Source organism: Pinus tabuliformis, chromosome 9, assembly GCF_031772625.1.
Source record: "Pinus tabuliformis cultivar Carrire ecotype Pingquan chromosome 9, CPIR1, whole genome shotgun sequence".
In the NCBI taxonomy this organism is placed as follows: Eukaryota; Viridiplantae; Streptophyta; class Pinopsida; order Pinales; family Pinaceae; genus Pinus; species Pinus tabuliformis.
Window position 1 is genome coordinate 625,840,299 of NC_142307.1, and position 20,272 is coordinate 625,860,570.

Genomic DNA, 20,272 nt, shown 5'->3' on the forward strand with positions numbered 1-20,272 from the left:
GAAATCCCTTCATTATTGGATCTGGTCCCCAATACTAAGAATCTGCATTAAATGGCAGGGAACACATTCCTAGATTTTCTGTATCACTGGAGTTCCACAATCTATGCCATAATTCCATGATATCTTGTTGATTTATTATTTATTATTGATCCTCCTATAGTAGGGAGCAAGTCCCTAAATTATCTCCTCCTCCAAATCTTCATAATCTGCCCACTATTATCATAATATTCCACAAAAATAAATAATATTAGGCACACATATTCAATCACCCTTTATAATTTGACTTTTCAACATTGCATAAGTGATGGAGTAAGCTGCAATTAACTAGCTGAAGGTGGTTGACACTGCTGAACAAATTTCTAACTATAATATGCTCAAGAGAAGAGGTCAAGAATATTGCATACCTGTACCTACATGATGGTTGTTGGAGAGACATGCATGTTGTTGCTGAGTTGATGTTGATGTGCAGGTGTTGGATGGTGATGCTGATGATCCTAATGTTGCTGCTAAGCTCTTGAGGAACTTCTTTGACCTTTGGATCTCCATGCTGAAGCTGATTGCAATTCTCTGGCTACTTCATCATCATATCCCCTCAATTTTTTAATGAAACCCATCCAATTGTGCCTTGTGAATATCTCTAGTACAGGAGGGTGCTGATGAATCCTCACCATGTTGATGGGTTCCCCTTGTCATTTTTCTCTGCTGGATGGAGGTTTGTATCTGTCTGATCCCAAATTTAAAAATTCTATGTATACAATTCCCTTATGCTACAATCACTTTCAACAAACTAGAAGGGTTTTTTATGTTCCTTTCACTTGGAAAAAGGTGGGGAAATGTAGAGCCTACCTCCTTAACACTGCTTGATGAAGCCAACCTCTAATTTTCCCTTTTAAAACTGCTCATTGCCAATCCTATAGGTGTTGTTCTATATCATGTAGGATCTCAGGGAATCCTGTAGGTTTTAAGGACAACAACTCGTTTTGTCCATTTCTCCCAAATGGTAGAATGGATTGACATGAAACTTTTTGACCATGTTGCCATCATCATTATGCACCTCCCCATAAAAAATATTCAGTCAATGGATGCATGGATATCGAGAAAAACTAAACATGGTTGAAGGTGATGGAGGTCAATTTATTGGAAAGCGTGCACTAGAATTTGTTGAAATTTCTTGGGCATGTTACCATCATCCATATGCATGTCCCCACGAAACAAATTTTTAAATGGATGCATGGAAATTGAGAAAATGCGAAACTAGCTGTAGGTGATGGAAGCCGATTTCTCGAAAATTGTGCACTGGAATTTGCTAAAATTTCTTGAGCATGTTACCATCATCCATATGCATCTCCCCCTGAAACATATTGGTAAATGGATACATGATTTTCAAGTTATGGCAAAAACAAATTTCTGCTCTATGTATTTTTGTATCTTGTAGTAAAACATAACATCCTGTAGTTTTTTAGGACATCAAGCAAATTGAATGGTAGAAGCTTAAGAATGATGGGTTGATGGTGAAAATAGATGAGGGCAATGAATTGGCATGGCCTTGGCCTTTTTGGAGCATTTGAGCAAAGGAGGAGAAAGTCAAAATTTGACTTCTTTTGACTACGCTTGACGAATTTTCCTTTTGGTACCAACTTGTTCTTGTTGCTTGCAGATGTTGGAAAGTACTTACACTCATCAAAGAGATGCATGGAGCAAGGATTTATTTTATTTATGTTTTCCTCTTTTTTTCTTCTATGTCTACTAGCTGCCTCAATGAGGTTTTCAACTAGTATGTCTGCTTAGGCACCTTAAAGGAGGTTTTCACCTAGGATCTTTTTTTTCTTTTTTTTTTCTTTTTTCCAACCCATTGACCACCTCATGGAGGTTTTCAATCAATGAGCCAATCTAAGGTGCCTCCAAGGAGGTTTTCACTTCATATTTGTATTTTTCTCTTATTTTTCAATTTTTTTTTTTTTACCCTACTCTACTTGAAAAACAAAATCACTTTCAAGTATAAGAATACTTCCAATGGAGCCATGTGCACATCAAGATGATAGAAAAGCTGACATGTAGGCTTGAAATGTATGCTTTGACATGTACTTTGATTTCAGAGACCAAATGATTTGACCTTGACAATATCAAGCACAATTGAAGAAGAGAGTATTGTTGCAACTTAGTGACTATCGAGAAACATATTTCAATATAGTTGTGATGCCTCTGGTCCACTTGCTGATTTGGAACATCTTGAATGTCTTCTTCTATCAGGACCTTCAAGTCTTCCTCTTTTTGCTGATTGATCTCTTGAATACATGGAGGATTTGATGGTAACCATGAGGGAGCTTTCTCAATCTCTTATTTGATGTCTGCTCTTCATCAAGTGCAACCCATGATTCTTTGATCTTCTCTTTCAAATCTTCTTCTTCTGGATGTTGTCCTTCAATGGTATCAAGAGAATCTCTTTTTTGCAATACTCTTCCTGAGCTACAGTGAATACCATTGAGCTCAAAAGGAGATGTTTGGAAGTGTTGTACCTCAACGTTGTAAGTGACCTAAGCTACTTCAATGTGTGGGTTTGGATATGGTGGGATAGGTAGTTGAGTGGGAGTGTATATTTGAGATGGATCTGGATAGGGTTGTGGTTGGGGTGGAGATGAATGGTAGGGATAATATGGAGTTGGGTATGGAGGATATTGAGGAAAATATTGAGGATATTGTGGTTGGCTCCCGTACGTCCCTTGCTAACTTTGTTGACAAGATTGGTTTGGGGTTCAGATGGCCAATTTTGCCAAGGAAAAGGTGTGTTCCAAATACTTTGAGGTGGATGCACATAAGCTTGAAATTGTGAATTAGGCTCTTGCATCATATCAGGCTGAATAGGCCGCCATGGTCCTCTTGGAGCTACATAACATTGATGCATTGGCAATTGACTTGCTCCATTGTCCTCTTGGTGAACTTCCTTCAACCTTGGTAATGATGGAAAATGTTTAACATCATGTGATTCTGCAACACAAATATCAAAATTTTATTTTCCTTCATCTTGCATTTTTAACATTTCTACTTGTTTTGTTAGATTGCTAACAATTTATGTTTTAAAATAATGAAACAAATTTCCAAGTTTAGCTTGACTTACCGATCTTGATGTTGATTTACCTACTCTTTCTTTTCCTCTTGATATGTTTTTGCATGCTTCACAAATTTCCTCAAATGATAATTGATATAAATCACCTCTACTCATGAGATCAAGGACATTAATCCATTCATCCCTAATTGTTCTAAGTAAGAGGGTTTTTAGTGTGTCGGATCCTAAATGATGTAGTTTTTCCCTCTTAACATTATACATGAACCTCTCTATTAGATTCTCAAGGCTCTCATCTTCTCTTTGATTCATTATAAAGATTTCTTCTTTAAGATCATGATGTTTATATTTTTCTAGAAATATCTTTTGCATATCATTCCATGATCTTATTGAATTAGTCCCTAAACTCATGAACCATTTAATAGCTCTTTTCTTCAATGTTGCCAGAAACAATCTCAGTTTTTGAGTTTTTGATAAGTAACCATAAGATCTACAAACAATTTCAAATTCAAAGAGAAAGGTTTCCCGATGCTCTGACCTTAGACCATGAAATTTTGGAAGAAAAGATGGAGGGATGTTCTTCATGTGCACACTACCATCAATATATTGAATGGGAAATCTGAGAGGATCCTCCTCATTGTCATCATCTCCATCCATTTCTTCTACATTCTTTGCCATATTCTTCTTCTACCTGTAAAAGTGAATGGTGATGTGGCTCTAATTGCACCACGTGATCAAATGGGGGGGGGGTTGAGTTGGTGTTGGAGATTTTTTGTTTTGTTTTTATGATTGAATGAAAACACTAATGCAATGAACTTTTCTATTTTTGAAATGAAATATGCCTAATGAAAATATTTTTCGTTTTTGCAGAAAGTAAAAAGAAATGGATCAACTAGGGAAGAAAACAATGCATTCTTTGACACCTCCCCGCCATTGGCGCCAAAAAGTGATGAGCCTCGGTATTAACTCCCAAGTCTACTGACTTTAATTATCAACCTGGGGTTTGTACAAACTTAAGAGATATCGGCACTATATGTGCGGCATACAATGTGTCCTTCCTTTACTGTCATGATGTAATGGAGTGCATGTACTAAAGCCAAATCCTAAACTAATTGCAGAAAATGAAATGTTCAAAATGGAACCTTAACCTATTGGAAGAAAGAAAGTACAAGGAAAGAGACTGAAATCAAATGCTAAAACACACCATTTTCTAACTAAATGCTACGAGGCTTTGCTTCAAAAGAATGCTAAGTTAACATGTATGCAATCCTACTTTCCTAAGCATGCAGATTCAAACCATCAAACCTTTTACTATTGTGCATGAAAATAAATAAAATAAATCTATTTTTCTTTTTGTGTTTTTTCATGTGAGAGTGTGAAAGCTAATATCTTTTGGTGATGTGGTAGGTGGCTTGGAGATGATAGTGAATGGTTATAAGGCTTGGGAGACAAGTAGGGACCCTTTGATAGCTTCCTAGGGGCTTTTTCCTCAATTTAGCCTCAAAATAGGCCACTACAGGAAAACATACAAGATCCCCTGAAAACCTATAGGATCACCTGAAAACCTGAAGGATACAGCCGAGAGCAAAAGGATGGATGTTGAAGGTGATGGAAAGCTTAGGAAACATGGTTGGTGGATGGAATGAGGTAAAGGAGTGCCTAGGACAACTTCATAACTCAAAACCAAAGTTGGGAGATGGCTGGATTTGCTCAAAAAGCTTGGAGAAGTTTCCTTGTGAAATGATGAAATTGGTGAGGGTTTAGTGAAAGAAAGTGAGGACCATGGGTGGATGAAGTTGGGATGAGGTTGTTGACTATGAAATCTCTCTATACTCAAACACCTGAACTGCATCAAACCCAAAAATTATGCAAACAAGAAGAATTTCAATTATCTAAAGGAAATAGAATTTCATGAGCTAATTGTCTATTTCATGCATGAGAAAAACTTTGTAGAATGATATAAAACATTGATGAGACCTAATGTAATACTGAAGATAGAAGAAATGGAAATCAAATCCTACCCTTGAAAACTAGCAAAATGCTGACCTAAGTGTGGAGCAAGAGGGTTGAAATGTTCTTGATGGCATGGAGGTCAAGTATAGGCCTAATCCTAGCTCCAATGATGATTTTTCTCAATTCGGGCTCAAACAGGCTTTCCTACAAGATGCTACAGTGATTTCCTACAGGATGTACAGATATAATATAATTCATCGAATGACCCAGCAACTCAGATCCAAATTGAATGGGATAATTTTTTTTATTAACTAGGATGTCTTAGATCCCCATTCCAAGTGGAATCACTCAAAAATACATCTGTTAACCCATGCTAAAAAATAGAAAAACATTACTAGTCGCAAATCTAGAAATTCGAGAAGTAGTGAGCTAGTAAATCTAAAAAATGCCTAACCTAATCAAGTGAAAGTGAAATGGGGTAATTTTTGTTACGAACTAGAATTTTTTTGTGATATAATGCAAGTGTAACCAACTCGATTGAAGCATTTTAGCATGCTCTAAAAAATAACATAAATTTATTGTTCTTTGCCATAAAGGAGTTCAAGAAATCTACATTTGGAAATAAGAAGACTAATCCAAGCATCCCAATGATTAATATGAACTTCCAAAGCTTTTCCAAGGATTAAATAATGGTTGTGATCCTGCAAAAAAACGTACATCAACCATTTAACTCAATCCTACACCAAGAAATCATTAATACTAAATGAAGAAATAGAAAGAAATAAAAACAAGAGATGTATGTGAATAAGAAGTCAAAAGAAGAAAAGAAAATGATGCAAAAAGGGCTCTGAGGCTCCTAGGATGTCCAAGCCCAAGGAAACTCAGAGACCTATGGAGGAGAACAATATTTAGAAGCTGATCATGACACCAATCTTCATTATTTTCATCAATACAATTACATCCCTGCAAGGAAATACAATGGAGTTGCAAAAATACAAGCTCCCTCCACAATAACAGTAATGAAAATATCTATCTCTAGAGGAAAATTTGACTTGGTACTTATACAAAATGATTAGGAATCATTCCCCACGAATGGAGGAAGCTTTCCCCACCAAAATCCCTTGATTACTGGATATGGTCCCCAATACCAGGAATCTGCATTAAATGGCACGGAACACATTCCTAGATTTTTTCAATCATTCCCTAGAGGAAAATTTGACTTGGTACTTATAAAAAATTATTAGGAATCATTCCCCATGAATGGAAGAAGCTTTACCCACTAAAATACCTTGATTAGTGGATCTGATCCCCAATACTAGGAATTTGCATTAAATGGCAGGGAACACATTCCTAGCTATTCTCAATCATTGGAGTTCCAAAATCTATGCCAAAATTCCATGATATCTTGTTGATTTATTATCATTATTGATCCTCTTGTAGTAGGGAGGAAGTCCCTAAATTATCTCCTCCTCCAAATCTTCATAATCTACTCAATATTCTCATAATATTCCACAAAAATAAATAATATTAGGCACAAATATTCAATTATTCATAAACCTTCCTAATGAATATATTAAAGTTAAAAGTAAACTATCTAATGAAAAAAGAGAGGTTTAATGTGTTGAAGGATGGTCTCAGGCCTTAAATTATTGTTTAATTTAGAGGCATGGGCCTTAATTTATGTCTAACTTAGAGGCCCATCATCTAGTACAGAATTCCACTAGCCAACTAGCTCAATAATTCCAATGACCACATAAGGTCCAATATAGGATTCCTCTTGGCAGCATCCTTCCTATTCCTCTGATAGCATCCCATCTATGAGGAATTTTGGGCCTCCTCCAACAAGCTCCAAATCAACAGAGTTGCCTCAGGCTTTTTACGCTCTTCACCATATTGGCCAACTCTTTTCCCTTACTAAGATAATTTATCTCTAGGGGGAGGAAATCCAGGCAGACAAGTGCCATCAACTTCTTTGGGCAGGAAACCGCCATCAAACCAAGGCCTTCTGGGATCTCACAACTTTCTGGCATGTTAAATTTCTCTCTTTAGCACTCTTTCCCATAACGATTTACATAATGAACCATATGAACATTGTCATTAACAAAATAAACATGCATGTATACCATGCATTTACAATTAACCCTCAACATGGGTCCGCAATATCTAGATTGATAGGAAACATAACTAATATACATGTTCTATGCATTCTGTTTTTTCAACACAATCATGCATATCATATAACATTATACTTTCTCATTTACTATTGTAATGTGATTTTACCTTGGCAGGTTTTCTTGTGGCCATTAAGCTACCACTACTTAATCCCATCAACAACATCAGTCATAAATATGCATTATTTAATAAGTATTCACTTTCTGAATCATTTCCAATTTCCATAGTGTATTGTCATTAACAGACTGATACATGGAGTAACTACAATAATCACCTGTCTACAAAATGTAATAAGATTAAATCAAATTCAATTCATGCATATAAGTCTTATTAGTTAGTCATGAAACACTAACCAATCACAACTACCAACTATCTTAATGCAGCAATGAAAAAACTTAACCAACGATTAGTTACTACAATCAAGTCTCAATACTTGATTCATTGTTTATTTTCAATATCTAAAGGGGTTCTTCCAATGTCCTTTTAAAACACTCTATTGTCCTATTCAAGGATGTTCCCCATATTTACATTCATGCATTCACTCATTAAAGTTAGTGCATGCAACTTTCATGTTCATTAAATGTATCATTAATATTTCCATATTTGTAAAATTTGGTAGTTAATTGTCACTTTCCTTAGTGAGTGTTCAAGATTGTTCATAAGTGTGACAATGGTTTTATTATCTTTTATCCTCATCAGGATTCAAATGTCATGAACATAGTGTTTTAGCAAACTTTATTACTTACTACTCCTTGCAGTTATAAATGTGAATCACACATATCATGTCAAAAGTAGTCTACTACATATATTAATATGTAGGTTGTTAAACTCATACCTAAGTTAATTCTCACTAGTAGCATACCTCGATTTCCTTTTTGCTTAAAAATTCCCAAAGGCACCAGTGCTGCAACCTTTAGCTCTGATACCACTTGTAACATACCCCGATAACCTCACATGAAAATGTAGGGAGCTAGAATGTTTTTTACACAAATTACCCACAAGTAATTATCCAAATCACTATTCCACATTCCCCATTAACCATTAGATAGAATTTTCATTAGTACATAAAGTAACTTTCGATAGAAGATAGTAAGTTGCATAGCCATTAACAACCACTATTGTAGTACTATTGTAGTATATTAGCATAAATTATTTGATGAACCTTGCATCCATTTCATGATTCCCTTAACCAGATTAATTAATCACATACTTGACATTATTATTATCACATCAAATAAGGAATCAAGATCGTCAAGGAATCAACATCATCAAAGTGACACAATAATCAATCACATCATTGAACACCGATATACCCTAGAAACCCCGTAGGGTGAAAACAAGCAAACATTTAATTTTATTATTAAATGCTCGTGAGGATGTTCACTCCTCAATGGCTTATAAGGGATTCCATCCCTTATCCATTGTTATAAAATATTGCAATGAAATATCATTAAAATACCACATACCTAGCTAAAAGCTATTACAATTGTCATGAAACCATTTACCTACATATCACCACTCTCTACATCCTTATGGCATGATTTCTCCATCAGTGTACCATTCCGCAACTCGTACTCATGAGCATGGACTGTTAGTTCTTTATCTACCACAATGTTAAAGATAATTTGTCTTTTGCACAAATCATCATCCTTTCCTGTAATTGTTGCATCAACAATCTTTGGTAACATGATTAGATAAAGTATTAATTAATCAATAATCATTCTTTAAAAGTGATCTTTTAACATCTATTCATGTGCATACATGAGATGTAAATATAATATCACAACATGCTTCCTCTAACAACATTGAGCATGTATAACAAATAATTATTAAGCATGTCAAAATAATTACCCCATTACTATCATCATACTCTCACCAACACACGTTCATATCCAAAGGAAACAACTGTAACCATGCATTTCACTTAAAGGATACATGAAACTTATGTTTGTTTTTCATGCGTGTAATTAGATAAAAACTTATTTAAAGAGAGCTAGCCTCTTAGCTTCTTCTTTGTGCATGTAACTAAGTAATTTTTCCAATAAAGTAGATGTTCCCTTCTAAGGGGAAGCTAACATGATAGACATTATTATCATGCATGCAAATGTAAGCCCATTTTCAAAAAGCATCTTTCCCAAGATAGAACTATTTATGAAATTTGTTGTATGCACAAAGACATGCATTGCTCTAAACTAGAACTAATGTGTTAGTCATTATTTCTTGCATGCGGATATATGTATTTAACAAAGGAAAGCTAGTACATTTATTCTGAGTAACTACTTGTTCTACTTTCCTTAATACTTATTTTGTTCTACACACAAATACATGTTTCTCCTTAAAATATCTAACACAATAGTTATATTTTCATGCATATAACCAACTATCGTTTCTATGCTTCTTCATATGTGCTCTTTTCACATAGTTATTTTCAAGAACCCAACATAGTTTCTCTATCATTTATGTACAAAGTTATTATGCATTTGTTTCAAAGGAAGTATCATAACAAACTTCTCATACATTTGTTTTCAAGAAAGCATCATAATCAACCTTTTTTTTGGGCATAAGAACTAAGATAGTTGTAATGGTAGCCTTTTATGCATTAAACCATGCAATTAAATCAAATTACCCAATATGCAACACACAAATCATTTACCTTTTTACTCACCAAAAAATCTAACCTTTGCAAACTCTTGCAGATGAATTAACACAATTAACTTATCTTTCAGGCACAAGAAAAACCTTTTTACTCACCAAAACATGTAACTTTTGCAAACTCTTGCAAATGAGTTAACACAATTAACTTATCTTTCACGCACAAGAAAAAAATTCTTTCCAAAGAAGATTTGTATGACTTATATAATCTCTATGCATTTCATTTATGCATAGGTTATTATATTTTCTCATAACTAAGTATTCTTTCTCAAAAAAACTCTCTTACCCATGAGAATATTTCACAAATTACCCTCTTTAATCTATATTCACTCCAGGAAAATGACTATGAAATCCCTTTTTAAGAAGAGAGCATGCATCTTATCTTTTCTTACATAAAAGTCATATGCAATGTTATACAAAGACAAGAAAGGTTACTTATATTTTGACACTGAAACAATCTTTCTCTACATAGTAATAACAATCTTTCTCTACATGTAGTAATATATTCTCTCTACCAAGAAAAATAGATAATAACAATCTTTATCTACATGCAATAATATATTTTCTTAACCAAGAAAAATATATAAAAATCAATCTTTATCTACATGTAGTAATCTATCTTCTCTACCAAGAAAATATATAATAACAATCTTTATCTACATGTAGTAATATATTTTCTTAACCAAGAAAAATATATAAAAATCAACCAAGAAAAATATATAATAACAATCTTTATCTCCATGTAGTAATATATTTTCTTAACCAAGAAAAATATATAAAATCAATCTTTATCTACATGCAGTAATCTATTTTCTTTACCAAGAAAAATATATAATAACAATCTTTATCTACATGTAGTAATATATTTTCTTAACCAAGAAAGATATATAAAAATCAACCTTTATCTACATGTAATAATATATTTTATTTTTACTATATACATATATTTATTTTCGGAAATCTATCATAATTTCTTAATCTTTCCATGCAAAACACAACAACATGATATTTTCCAAAAATCTAAAAAAACAATTTATTCTTCTCCATAAAGAATGCAACTACTTATTTGTTAGTATAATATATTTGGATAATCTCTTATAGACGAGAGAAAAACACCATGCCTTTTAATAGTCCATGATTTGGAAGCTTGTTGGCATTATTTATGATTGGCAACTCTTTCTTTACCCACTATGAAGAGGATACTTAGGCCATCAAAGAGTATCTGTCGCCAAGCTACTACGCTTAGAGTGATTATCTTTCCCTCATATTTTGTTTGTGCAGGTATTTAGCAATGAAAACTACACCAGTATAGAGCATCATGCAGTGACTACCAAGGAAAAAGGGTGAATATTAATGGCGGAATTCTGCAATTCTGGCCTTTCTGTTGAGCTTATAAAATGAGTCGATTCCCCCAAGTACCAAACTTAAAGTGTTCTAACTATATGTTTCTTAAATTATTTTTCCCCCATCCACTCGAAGGAAAGAAAACCATTTAACCCGCTCACATCGCTCCAATCATTTTCTTGGAACAGATAATGCTAGTTACAAGTCGTTCTATAACTACTTCTTGATTCCACACGTCAACAAGTTAAATAATAATATTATGTAATTACATGAGTTTCGGTAGATATATTACATACTTCCCCCCTTAAAGAGAACACCGTCCCCAGTGTTCATCTATCACTGGGACTTAATTGCTACTCTATATATAAGAATCCAAACCACCAAAAACGAGATCCTTTAACTTCAAAATGAAGGATTTTATTTCCAACGAATACCAATAAGAAAAATAAATAATGGTGATCTATAGTCATAAGCATTTATAACTGCAAAACAAAGAAATTTCTACTTTCCATAACTTATCCACTATTCAATTATATAGAAACAAAGAAAATATCTATACCAACTTACCGTTGCTTACCAATTACTCTTACAAGTCATGGTCACATTTACGCAAGAACTTCAATAGTGATTGGACAACCCATCAACACTCGATGGTAAGTAACCTGTAATGTATGACTAACAAATTCAATCACATTAGTCACAAATTTTTTAATCAAATGAAATACTTTTAACTATCAATCAATTATGCAATGATAGGTGATATTTAAATCACAATACTTTTACAAGTACTCAGAGAGAACTAACACTCTAATCATCAAACTCATAAATCACTCCACCACATGCACACTGTGTTAGGTCCCACTAGAGACATCCACACGGAACTTCTAAAAGTACCCATAGAGCAGTTAATGCTCTCTGATCATCGAAATGACCAATAAATGCACTAAGTGCATATTGTCCTAGCCCCTGCTAAGACATTCAAAATATTATTAATAAAAAAACCTTACACTTTCAGTAATTCCTTTCTAAGCACTAGGCTCATTTTATGTCAAAAATGTACATAAAATATTTACACAATTATATATAAAATTCATTTTTAACATAACACATATCTTATTAGTTAATTTGTTTAGCTATGAGAACCACAATAGGCTAAAGAATGCTCCTCCCAACCCATGGGCACTGGTTTCCACAACCAGATCTAGTCATTTTCGCATCCACACAGTTCTTTTACAGAGACCCTACCAGGTCTAGTACAAAATTCCACTGGGAAACCACCTCCAGAATTCCAATGACCACATAAGGTCCAATATAAGATTCCTCTTGGAAGCATCCCGCTTATTCCTCTCACAGTGTTCCATCTATGAGGAATTTTGGGCCTCCTCCAATAGGCTCCAAATCAACAGAGTTGCCTCAGGGTTTTTACGCTCTTCACCATCTTGGCCAACTCTTTTTCCTTATTAAGATCATTTATCTCTAGGGAGAGGAAATCCAAGCACGAAAGTGCCATCGACCCCTCCCGACATGAAACCGCCATCAACCGAAGGCCTTCTGGGCTTTCACAACTGTCCGGCATGTTAAATTTCTCTCTTTAGCACTCTTTCCCATAACAATTTACATAATGAACCATATGAACATTATCATTAACAAAATAAACATGCATTTACACCACGCATTTACACTTAACCCTCAACATGGGTCCACAATATCTAGATTGTTAGGACACATAACTAAGATATATGTTGTATGCATTTTGATTTTCCAAGTAACACAATCATGCATATCATATAACATTATACTTTCTTATTTATGGTTATAATGTGATTTTACCTTGACAGGTTTTCTTGTGGCCATTAAGCTACCACTACTTAATGGCATCAGCGAAATGAGTCATAAATATGCATTATTTAACAAGTATTCACTTTCTGAATCATTTCCAATTTCCACAGTGTATTGTCATTAACAGACCCATACATGAAGTAACTACAATAATCACTTGTTTATGAATTGTAATAATCTTAAATCAAATTCAATTCATGCATATAAGTTTTATTAGTTAATCATGAAACATTAACCAATCACAACTACCAACCATCTTAATGCAGCCATGAGAAAACTTAATCAACAATTAGTTATTACAATCAACTCTCACTACTTGATTCATTTTTTATTTTCAATATCTAAAGGGGTTCTTTGAATGTCCTTTTAAAACACTCTATTTTCCTATTTAAGGATGTTCCCCATATTTACATTCATGCATTCACTCATTAAAAATAGTGCATGTAACTTTCATGTTCATTAAATGTATCATTAATATTTCCATATTTGCAAAAGTTGGTAGTTAATCGTCACTTTCCTTACTGAGTGTTCAATATTGTTCATAAGTGTGACAAAGATTTTATTATCTTTTATCCTCATCAGGATTTAAATGTCACGAACATAGTTTTGTAGCAAACTTTATTACTTACTACTCCTTGCAGTTATAAACATGAATCACACATATCATGTCAAAAGTAGTCTACTACATATATTAATATGTAGGTTGTTAGACTCATACCTGAGTTGATGATCACTAGTAGCGTACCTCGATTTCCTTTCTGATTAAACATTCACAAAGGTGCTATCACTGCAACCTTTATCTCTGATACCACTTGTAACATACCCCGGTAACCTCACATGAAAATGCAGGGAGTCAGAATTTTTTTTACACAAATACCCACAAGTAATTATCCAAATCAGTATTCCACATTCATCATTAACCATTAGATAGAATGTTCATTAGTACATAAAGTTACTTTCAATAGAAGATAATAAGTTGCATAAGCATTAACAACCATTGTTGTAGTACAGTTGTAGTATATTAACATAAATTGTGTGATGAACCTTGCATCCATTTCATGATTCCCTTAACCAGATTAGTTAATCACATTTTGACATTATGATTATCACATCAGATAAGGAATCAATATCATCAAACTGACACTAATCAATCACATCATTGAACACCAAACTAACACAATAATCAATCACATCATTGAACACCGATATACCCTGGAAACCCATTAGGGTGATAACCAACAAACGTTTATTTTTATTATTAAACACTCGTGAGGGTGTTCGCCCCTCACTTAATGGATTATAAGGGATTCCATCCCTTATCCATTCTTATAAAATATTACTATGATATATCATTAAAATACCACATACCTAAATAAAAGCTATTACAATTGTCATGAAACCATTTACCTACATATCACCACTCTCTACATCATTGTGGCATGATTGCTCCATCAATGTACCATTCCGCAACTCGTACTCATGAACATGGACTGTTAGTTCTTTATCTGCAACAATGTTAAACATAATTTTTATTTTGCACAAATCACCATCCTTTCCTGTCATTATTTTCATCAACAATATTTGGTAACATGATTAGATAAAGTATTAATCAATCAATAATCATTCTTTAAAAGGTATCTTTTAACATCTATTAATGTGCATACACAAGATGTAAAAATAATATCACAACATGCTTCTTCTAACAACATTGAGCATGTATAAAAAATAATTATTAAGCATGTCAAAATAATTATCCCATTACTATGATCATACTCGCACCAGCACACATTCATATTCAAAGGAAACCACTGTAACCATCCATTTCACTTAAAGGATACTAGAAACTTATTTTTGTTTTTCATGCGTGTAATTAAATAAAAACTTATTCGAAGAGAGCTAGCCGCTTAGCTTCTTCTTTGTGCATGTAGCTAAGTAATCTTTTCAATAAAGTAGATGTTCCCTTCTAAGGGGAAGCTAACATGATAGATATTATTATCATGCATGTAAATGTAAGCTCATTTTCAAAAAGCATATTTCTCAAAATAAAGCTATTTATAAAATCTGTTGTATGCACAAAGACATGCATTTCTCTAAACAAGAACTAATGTGTTAGTCATTATTTTTTACATGCGGATATATGTATTTAACAAAGGAAAGCTAGTAAATTTATTCCTAGCAACTACTTGTTTTACTTTCCATAATACTTATTCTCTTCTAAACACAAATACATGTTTCTCCTTAAAATAGCTAACACAATAGTTATATTTTCATGCATATAACCAACTATCATTTCTATGCTTTTTTACGTGTTATTTTCACATAGTTATTTTCAAGAACCCAACATAGTTTCTCTATCATTTATGTACAAAGTTATTATGCATTTGTTTCGAAAGAAGTATCATAACAAACTTCTCATGCATTTGTTTTCAAGAAAGTATCATAATCAACCTTTCTTTTGGGCATAAGAACTAAGATAGTAGTAATGGTAACCTTTTATGCATTAAACCATGCAATTAAATCAAATTATTCAATATGCAACACAAAAAACATTTACCTTTTTACTCACCAAAACATGTAACTTTTGCAAACTCTTGCAAATGAATTAACACAATTAAGTTATCTTTCACTCACAAGAAAAACATATTCTTTCCAAAGAAGATTCGTATGACTTATATTATCTTTATGCATTTCATCTATGCATAGGTTATTATATTTTCTCATAACTAAGTATTCTTTATCAAAAGAACTCTCTTACCCATGAGAATATTTCACAAATTACCCTCTTTAATATATATTCACTTCGAGGAAAATGACCATGAAATCCCTTTTTAAGAAAAGACCATGCATCCTATCTTTTCTTACATAAAAGGCATATGCAATGTTATATAAATACAAGAAAGGTTACTTATCTTTTAACATTGCAACAATCTTTTTCTATATATAGTAATAACAATTTTTATCTACATATAGTACTATATTTTCTCTACCAAGAAAAAAATATAATAACAATCTTTATCTACATGCAGTAATATATTTTCTTAACCTAGAAAAAATATATAAAAATCAATCTTTATCTACATGCAGTAATCTATTTTATCTACCAACAAAAATATATAATAACAATCTTTATCTGCACGTAGTAATATATTTTCTTAACCAAGAAAAATATATAAAAATCAATCTTTATCTACATGCAGTAATCTATTTTATCTAGCAAGAAAAATATACAATAACAATATTTATCTACATGTAGTAATATATTTTCTTAACCAAGAAAAATATGTAGAAATTAATCTTTATCTACATGTAGCAATATATTTTCTTTTTACTATATTTATATTTATTTTCGGAAATCTATCATAATTTCTTAATCTTTCCATGCAAAACGCAACAACATGATATTTTCCAAAAATCTAAAAAAAAACTTATTCTTCTACATAAAGAATGTGGTTACTTATTTGTTAGTATAATATATTTGGATAATCTCTTCTAGACGAGAGAAAAACATCGTGCCTTTCAATAGTCCATGATTTGGAAGGTTGCTGGTGTTAATTATGATTGACAACTCTTTCTTTACCCACTATGAAGAGGAGACTAAGGCCAGCGAAGAGTATTTGTCGCCAAGCTACTATTCTTAGAACGATTGTGTTTCCTTGATCTTTTGTTTGTGCAGGTATTTAACAATGAAAACTACATGAGTATAGAACATCATGCGATGATTATCAAGGAAAAAGGGCGAATATTAATGGCGACATTTTGCAATGCAGGCCTTTCTGTTGAGTTTATAAAATGAGTCGATTCCCCCAAGTACCAAACTTCAATTGTTCTGACTATATGTTTCTTAAATTATTTTTCCCCCATCCACTCAAAGGAAAGAAAACCATTTATCCCGCTCACATCACTCCAATCATTTTCTTGGAACCGACAATGGTAGTTACAAGTCCTTCCATAACTACTTCATGATTCCTGAGGTCAACGAATTAAATAATAATATTATGTAATTACATGAGTTTTGGTAGGTATATTACATACTTGTCCCCTTAAAGAGAACACCGTCCCTGATGTTCATTTATCACTGGGACTTAATTCCTACTCTATATATAAGAATCCAAACAACAGAAAAGGAGATCCTTTCACTTCAAAATGAAGGATTCCATTTCCAATGAATACCAATAAGAAAAATAAATAATGGTGATATATAGTCATAAGCATTTATAACTGCAAAAAAAAAGCAATTTCTACTTTCCATAACTTATCCACTATTCAATTATATAGAAACAAAACAAAATATCTATACCAACTTACCGTTACTTACCAATTACTCTTACAAGTCATGGTCACTTTTACGCAAGCACTTCAATAGTGATTAGATGACCCATCAACAGTCCATGGTAAGTAACGTGTAATGTATGGCTAACAAATTCAATCACATTAGTCACAAAATTTTTAATCAAATGAAATACTTTTAACTATCAATCAATTACGCAATGATAGGTGATATTTAAATCATAGTACTTTTACAAGTACTTAGAGAGCACTAACACTCTAATCATCAAACTGATAAATCACTCCACCACGTGCGTGTTGTCGTAGCTCCCACTAAAGACATCCACACAGTACTTCTAAAAGTACCCATAGAGCAGCTAACGCTCTCTGATCATAGAAATAACTAGTAAATGCACCAAGTTCATACTGCCCTAGCCCTTCCTAAGACTTGAAAATATTATAAATAAAAAACACTTAACACTTCCAGTAATTCCTTTCTGAGCACATGGTAGACATTATTATCATGCATGCAAATGTAAGCCCATTTTCAAAAAGCATCTTTCCCAAGATGGATCTATTTATAAAATATGTTGTATGCACAAAGACATGCATTTATCTAAACTAGAACTAATGCTTTAGTCATTATTTCTTGCATGCGGATATATGTATTTAAGAAAGGAAAGCTATTACATTTATTCCAAGTAACTATTTGTTTTACTTTCCATAATACAAGGAAAGCTAGTACATTTATTTCAAGTAACTACTTGTTTTACTTTCGGTAATACTTATTATGTTCTGCACACAAATACATGTTTCTCCTTAAAATATCTAACACAATAGTTCTATTTTCATACATATAACCAACTATCGTTTCTATCCTTATTCATATGTGTTCTTTTCACATAGTTATTTTCAATAAACCAACATAGTTTCTCTATCATTTATGTACAAATTCATTATGCATTTGTTTCCAAGGAAGTATCATAACAAAGTTCTCATGCAGCTATTTAGCAATGAAAACTACAAGAGTATAGAGCAGTATGCTATTACTACCAAGGAAAAAGGGCGAATATTAATGGTGGCTACAATTCTGGTCTCTCTATTGAGCTTATAAAATGAGTCAAGTACCAAACTTCAAGTGTTGTGACTATATGTTTCTTAAATTATTTTTCCCCCATCCACTAGAAGGAAAGAAAACCATTTAACTTGCTCACATTACTCCAATCATTTTCTTGGAACCGACAATGGTAGTTACAAGTGGTTCCATAACTACTTCTTGATTCAAGACTTCAACAAGTTAAATAATAATATTATGTAATTACATGAGTTTGGGTAGATATATTACATTTGATCACCATCTATCCAAGACCCATATAAACTAAAAATTAAATAAATTATTTTTAATAGAAAATAAAAATACATTATAAACCTTAAACCTTTTATTTAAAGTTTTTTTTAATAGATTTAAAGCTTTATTATTATTAAAAAAATATTTTGAAAAACTCAATTACTTATACATTTCTTAATAAATCCTAAACTATTAATTCAATACATACATTACATATATTATTTATTTGGTTCATTGAATTCAAATTCTTGATGCCTACATGAAAGACCAACATAAATGAGTGTTCAATAGATCTTGAAACGATCCAGTATAGATCTTGAAACTCAATTACTTATACATTTCTTAATAAATCCTAAATTATTAATTCAATGCATACATTACATATATTATTTATTTGGTTCATTGAATTCAAATTCTTGATGCCTACATGAAAGACCAACATAAATGAGTGTTCAATAGATCTTTCATTAGATCTTGAAACAATCCAGTATACTCTTTCCCTTTAATTCCTGGTTCCAGAAAGCTCCTTCAAACTCTTCAAACTTGTATCCTCTGTACACAGCCGGCTGATGTTCATCCACCATGCTCGTTGCAGGAGCAATAAAAGCATCGTGCCCAGGAGAATAAAAAGTGGGAATCGATATGCGTGCACTCTGCGTATTCGTTGTTGCTCGATGGTCCACGCTCTTAAATTTCCCATTTCTCACAACCTAATACAATTCAAATCACACACAACACAAATTGAAAGATTAGTATCAAATTCTTGCACACACAGAAAAAATAACTTAACTTTATAGATCTGCTCATTCTTTCTCACCTGCAGCTGATCTCCCAAATTGACCACAAAAGCCTTAGCTATGGGTTCTACACAAACCCACTTTCCATTTCTGAATACTTGCAGGCCACTGGCATTATCGCTTTGCATTAACACAGTGATGGCACTTGCATCTGCATGGCTTGCTGCACCAATAGTAAGATCTGGGTTTGGGCATGGAGGATAATAATTTATACTCATCAGATGGCTATGTTTTCCAAGAATTTTATTCAAGTAATTGGAATCTAGCCCCAGAGCTTCTGAAATTGCAGCCAGCAACCTTAATATCAGTGCTCTCAGCTCACCAGAGTACTTGCCCGCAATTTCTCTGTAACATAACTCAAGTCAAAACAGCTAAACTTTTCCATGGTGGGTTAAGATGAATCTTTTCTAGTGTTGTGTCTTAGATACTTTATAACAGATAAAGATTTGCTGATTACCTGTAGGCTGCTGGTTTTTCAGGCCAAGAGCCCATGACTTCTTCTAGAGGATGACAAGGGTGAGTGAGATAGTCCAACCAGTTGAGAACCTTGTCTTTGTTACGATTGAAGCTGGTAGAAACGCGGGCTAGCTACTTCATGTTCTCTGAGTAGAGGCATGCTCGGTGTTCTATTATATGAAGTTATAAACACATTCAAGAACGAGGAAACCTATTCGTTAAACTCCATGCAGACCTGAACAGCAAGTTTGTTATTTGTCCGATCAATTATATATTTAAATTAATATCGATATATATAAAAATTAAAATCTGACGATCGGATTGTTTTTTTGATTTGAAAATCTGACAATATTTTGATAAGATGAATTGATTTTAGAGCGCCTG

General features: G+C 33.0%; 1 pseudogene across 1 annotated transcript; it reads right to left on the reverse strand.

Annotated features, from left to right (window-relative positions):
* Nucleotides 1–19,102: 19,102 nt before the first annotated feature.
* On the reverse strand, nucleotides 19,103–20,036 carry LOC149150170 (protein DMR6-LIKE OXYGENASE 1 pseudogene; annotated as a pseudogene). The gene is made up of 3 exons (XR_016263235.1): nucleotides 19,890–20,036; nucleotides 19,453–19,777; nucleotides 19,103–19,345 (listed from the first exon to the last, which is right to left on the reverse strand). The product of XR_016263235.1 is annotated as a protein DMR6-LIKE OXYGENASE 1 pseudogene (transcript).
* Between the last annotated feature and the right edge of the window lie 236 nt (nucleotides 20,037–20,272).